The sequence below is a fragment of the Poecilia mexicana genome, unplaced genomic scaffold, assembly GCF_051168715.1.
Source record: "Poecilia mexicana isolate PSO_F unplaced genomic scaffold, ASM5116871v1 scaffold_1, whole genome shotgun sequence".
NCBI lineage: Eukaryota > Metazoa > Chordata > Actinopteri > Cyprinodontiformes > Poeciliidae > Poecilia > Poecilia mexicana.
In genome coordinates this window covers 22,819,526-22,825,525 of record NW_028263370.1, presented here as the reverse complement: position 1 = coordinate 22,825,525, position 6,000 = coordinate 22,819,526, and positions in this window count along the sequence as shown.

The following is a 6,000-nucleotide window of genomic DNA, read 5'->3' as shown; positions in this document are numbered from 1 at the left end:
CCTGGATTTGGAGCCACACACAAAATTAAAGTGAAATGTTCCCTTTATTTTTTTGAGCAGTATATTTATTTTCAGTGGTTAGCTGATTGTTATTCGATTACTTGATTAATTGTCAGAATAATTGACAGATTACTTGATCTGATTGTTACTAAAATAATTCTTCACACCCATTACGTATTGTTACGTTTTTATCAAGTGAAGCCTTGTCTCTGAAATATACTCTACAGATAAACTTTGCAGTTTAACAGTCGCATGTATATTTTGTTGAAATGTAATCCTGATGAGGCACAGCAGACGAGTCCTGAGGCACATGCCGCATCAACCTGGGTCTGGAAGGGTAACATAATATCACAAAATGTTCCTTAAGACGATGAAGTCACACCGAACAACAGGAAGCATCTGGCTGCAAGCGACCACTTGCAGAAAGCAGTACAATAAGGCTGTTTGACTGATGGAGGGAGGACGAGGAGAGGATGATGAAGAGCCACTTGCAGTGCGACTTTAATGATGACAACAGAGCAGAAACACATTTCAGTTTTTATTTTTCCTTCTCAGTTAAACATCAGGATGAATGTACAGTAAGGCGGCTTCAGATACAGGTCTGTGTGTGTTTTTGTGTCTGAAAGGAACTGTGTGCTGTGTGTGTGTGTGTGTGTGTGTGTGTGTGTGTGTGTGCTGTGTGTGTGTGTGTGTGTGTGTGTGTGTGTGTGTGTGTGTGTGTGTGTGTGTGTGTGCGTGCGCAGTGAAAGGGTGGAGCTCTGAACAGAGGGCCCCTCTCGCCCAGACTTGAAAAGGCATTCTTTCATCATTGCTAATCTCCCAAACATAAACATGAGAGCATCCACACAATCTCTCTCTCTCTCTCTCCCTTTCAGGGCCGAACGAGGCGGCGGGGGGGCGTGACCCTCCCAGTACCGGAGGCCAGGGACGGTACGGGCGTGCGGGGGGCCGTGCGTGCTGTTTGTGTTACTGAGAGTCACCGTATCAATCAACATATCAGGTTTATAACAGTTGTGTTAGAGATTTCCAGAGTATTCATGGGTGTGTGTGAGAAAGCGTCTGCGAATTGGTTTTTGATTTAAGGTTTGTGTGTGTGTGTGTGTGTGTGTGTGTGTGTGTGTGTGTGTGTGTGTGTGTGTGTGTGTGTGTGTGTGTGTGTGTTTTCCAGTGCAGGAAGGGTTTCATCCTCAATGTTTTTCCACATATGTAAGCATGGGAGGTGTAATTGCTTGTGATTTCAACAGAAAATTAAGCTACAAATTGCTCATAGATACGAGACAAAAGGAGAAGCACTATCCTCCAGAGAATCTGTGGATCTGCTGGGAATGAACATGGGACAAGTGACAAGTCACCATTTTGTATTTAAAGAGGCAGAATTATGCGTTGTCCGGCGCTTTGGGGGCCTCTGGACTTGATAAGGCGCTAGACAAGTACAAAGCCTTACCATTTATATATCATAATCAAGTTTTACCTTCAGTTGTTATAAAAATGCAATTTGACTTTGATATTTAACATCTTGAAATTGGGCCTCTGTCTCTTTAAGAAGCTCCTACACTTTCTGAAACTCCACCTTCAACATGGCTCCTCTGTTAACCCTTTAACGATGTTTTACCAGCGTTTCACTGAGAAGAAGCTCCTATAATGAGCTCAGCAGTTCCACCAGGTGTTTGCTAATTGCTGCTGGCTGAAGGAGCTGAGTGGGGAGGAGCTGCGTCTCGGAGGCGGAGCTAGGTCCACCGAGGTGTTTTGCTCAGCTGAATGGTTGCCATGGAGATTAAAGGATTTTTCAAACATTCATGAAAGAATCAAAGCAACACTCGGGTTTGTTTTCAATGAGGGGAAAAACATAACATGATGGAAAGCTCAAAAAGTATTTTTATATATATATATAAAAGTGCCCCTTTAAAATAATTTTAAAAAATGTGAATGTTATATTTCTCATGCTAAGATCATTTTTTATTTTCTACCCTGAAAGAAGCATCTTTAACACCCAGATATAAACTGATGTTTGGTAATCAGTTCATGACCTCAAACTCAACTTGGGCTAAACGGCAGGGCAAAAGTCAACACCAAGTCCCCCTCTCAGTAGCTCTAAGAATCAATGAAGGGTTTGGGTGGCCTAGTCAAAGTCTGGATAAGTGTAGGAGTGCGTTAGATTCCTTTGATCTGATTGGATGGCACGTGAGGTTAGCTGGCACAGCCACTTATAAGGTTTAGGGTGATTATCTCTTCACTCCAGTTGGCTTGAGGAGCATTTTCTCTTTAATAATGAAAATCAACATCAGTGAAATAAAACACTAAGAGTCAGGAGATCAACTCTCACTGTTTGCTTTTCCTCTGAACAGAAGAAGTGCCCTTCTGAAATCGTTTTTATATCTCCCTGAGGCTCAACAGCAGGACGTAAGGCTAATAACTAGATTCATAAAAACGCAGGATATGTATGATTTCAGGATGTTTTAGTTTTATAAACTCCAGTTACTTTTTCCCTATAAATTTAAGTTAACAAAATGTTTTCTCAGTTTCGGTGTCATTAGTTTTAAACATAATAGCCTTGATCTTCATGTGACTAATAACTTTAGAGAGCTTTCGGTGCAAAGCCATGAATTGTAAGTGGACAGAATATTGGCATGTGAGCTGGAAGCAGAGAACAGCGTGTGCTCCTCTGTGCAACATGGACGCTCATTTCCAGGCCTTCACTGCTGGCATGAAGTGAGCCCGACTCACATGAAGCATGCCTACGAGTGGGCACACACACACATACACACACTCGCTAAAGCTGGTTTTTGCGTAGCATTTAAGAGATAAGGCCAGCGAGTTAATGTAGACGAAGTGCCATAATCCAGTTTTCGTCCCTCTCTGGCTCTCTTCCCCCTCTCCACTCGTCTCCAGCAGCTTCTCCGCACTTCAGCTGCATATCTGTGACAGATTAGGGCAGATCACGGAGGATTACCGCCACCAGACACAGCCCCCCGACACGCTGACCAGAGACGCCCCCGCAGGGAGACTCGGAGCGGCAGGGGGTCCAGGACCGGGTTTAATATGTAGCTGCTTCATTTATTGATCACAGGGCCAGAAGGGGGTAACTGACTGCATTCTCCGGGGTTAAGAAATATTCATAAGAATGATTATATTTGGTTTAGATGAAATGTAAACACTCTAGGCACCCTGTATTGCTGGAAGGATGCATAATACCTCGGTACCTGATATTCATGTGGGATTTGGATGCAGAATGAAAATAGCTCCGACTGTTTTTATTATTTGGATCTGATTTCTAAAAAAGAAAAGAAAATGAATCCATAGAGCTTGGTACCAGATAATAATCACCCAAAACTCTGCAGCACCTAAAGCTAAATATCTGACAGACAAATCATTACCTTGTTTGCTTTATTCCAGACTCAACAACTTTATTTTCCTCTGCAGCGCGCCTCAGCGGCACCCAGTGGACGCTGTGGGGTACTGCACCCTGCAGAGGAAACATGCAGCAGAGTTTATCGCACGGATTTGATGTGAGTTTGAGATAAAATGAAACTGATATCCCAGCACTTTTAAAAGTGATGCTTATGGGGGGTTTTAAGGGCAACATTTCGAATATGAAATGCATTTTAAATGAGGGAAAACTTTCCAGACAACTTTCCCAGAGTTAACTGTTACAGTCCGGAGAGAATATTTCACCCATTTTCATTAAAAGGGAGTCTGAGTAAATTAGTATCAGCCTTTATCCCTCCACATCCAGTGACACCATGTTTATGATCAATAATATATGACCGGAATAAAATGCATACATGATGGAGATACACTAACCCCACTTCTGTTTGAGTGTGATCACAATTACATTCATGTTCTTTGTAAAGAGAGTTTTTTTCTTGTTTTATCTTCAGAATATCTCTCCATATGTGACTGAACTGAAGCAATCGGATCAAAGAGAATATTTCAGTGTTGTTCCACCATGGACGGGTAATTTACTTTATAGTCAGGTTAAGATTGGAAGCGCTCCTCTTCTCCACACAGGCAGAGCTGAAAACAAAATAGGCTTCATGTTTTTTATGATTTTAACTCTTGGATGAAAAACTGACTTAAGTAAGATGAAAAAGCAGTTTTTGCATCATATATTGTTTTGTACTGCATTATATCAAAAATTAAATATTATAATACATCATTGTTAAAGCGGCAGTATCATGTAAAATTTACTTTTTGTTAGCTTTACAACATGTTTTAATGTTATTCCTTCATCAAAAACAAACCTGGAGTGTTGATTCTGCTCTTTCATGCATGTTGGAGAAAACCATTAATCTTCATATTAACCATTCAGCACCTTCGAGCTGCAGCTTCTAAGCAGAGCAGCCCTGCCCCGTCTCAGCCCCTTCAGACTAGCCAGCAACAATTGGCAAACCTGGTGGAACTGCTGAGCTCATTGTAGGAGCTACTGCTTAGAGCAACACTGGTTAAAATGTGATAAAGGGTTAATAGAGGAGCCGAACCTTCACATAAAGACAATTATGTGAAGGTTCGGCACAATTATGTGCAATAATATTCTTCAGGATTAGTACTCCTCTAATCCTGAAGAACATTTCCAGGATTAGAGGACTACTGACTATTAATAAATCCATGTATTTATCCTTAGTCGCATTGATTACTAAGATTACTAACTGGAACTGATCAACAGATTCGATGAGCATTTGCTTGATGGTTTTGATGATGGCATTTGACAAAATGTAATGTTTCATGACTTGTCACTGTGATGTTTCATTATGTAAAGCACGTTGAACTGCCTTGTTGCTAAAATGTGCTAAACAAATAATCCTGACTGACTCGTGTGCTTTAAAGTATTTTATTTAGAATCGTTTCTGTCAGATTTACTAGCTTTCTGAAAACCGACGGCTCTTATGGTGACCACAGTCTGGTTCTAATACAGTTTGGGGTCAGAGGTTAGTGTTTAGAGAAAAGTTATGAATTACGTTTGGTTAAAGGAGCAGTATTATGTATTTTACAGGCACATTGTGACATTTAATAGCAGTTGTTATAAAAAGGCAACATATATCAAATATGACTTAAAAGAAATTTGGCTTTGTAATTGAACATCTTAAAATTGGGCCTCTGTCTCTTTAAAAAATCCTCCACCTTTAAATGACATTTTTACCAGTGTTTCACTGAGAAGTAGATCCTATAATGAGCTCAGCAGATGTTTGCTAATTGCTGCTGGCTAGTCTGGAGGAGCTGATTGGGGAGAAGCTGGGTAGAGAAAGCAGGGCTTGGCCCAACGAGGCATTTTGCATTGCTGAATGGTTGCCATGGAGATTAAAGGATTTCTCAAATCTTTAATCAAGGCACTGATTAAAGGCTGAATAAATCAAGGCACTCCAGGTGTGAAGATAGAATAATTTTATAACATGATTTAAAGACAAAAAAAGTCAGTTTCACACTTTACTGCCCCTTTAAGGTTGTGGTTAAGAAGGTCAATGAATGGAAATCAATACAAAATCCTAATATGGGTAGAAATATAAGCGTGTGTGCGCGTGTGTGTGCATGCATGCATGTGTGCGTGTGTGTGTGGCCTGGGCCGGCCTGAGGCTCCACCTGGACGTAGAACAAGTGGGAAACCATCAGGGGACACGGACGCCGCTCAGCCCACTACAAAGGGCTGGCGGGGTGAGGCGCACGGACGCCATAACACAGCCAAAGTCCCATTGTTCTGCCCCCGTTTCATCTCTCCTCCTTCTCTCCAAATATTTGGAGGAACGCTCTGAATAACATGCTGGTACTGAGAATATTGTGCTGTGTATATTGTTGAAAGGAACTCAGCCAGTCTGAGTTTTTCGCTCTTCAAAGACGCTTGCTTTGTTTTGTTTGGGTTTTGTTTGCTCCCGCATTTGAATTGTGCTCCGTGATTTCGTGGATATCTCATTGTTCCAGGATTTGAGATTGTTGGACGGAGAAGCGCCCACTGGCTCATTTATTTTCGTTGCGTCACGTGACTCATTGTAACTGGAACGCAGTGGGAGA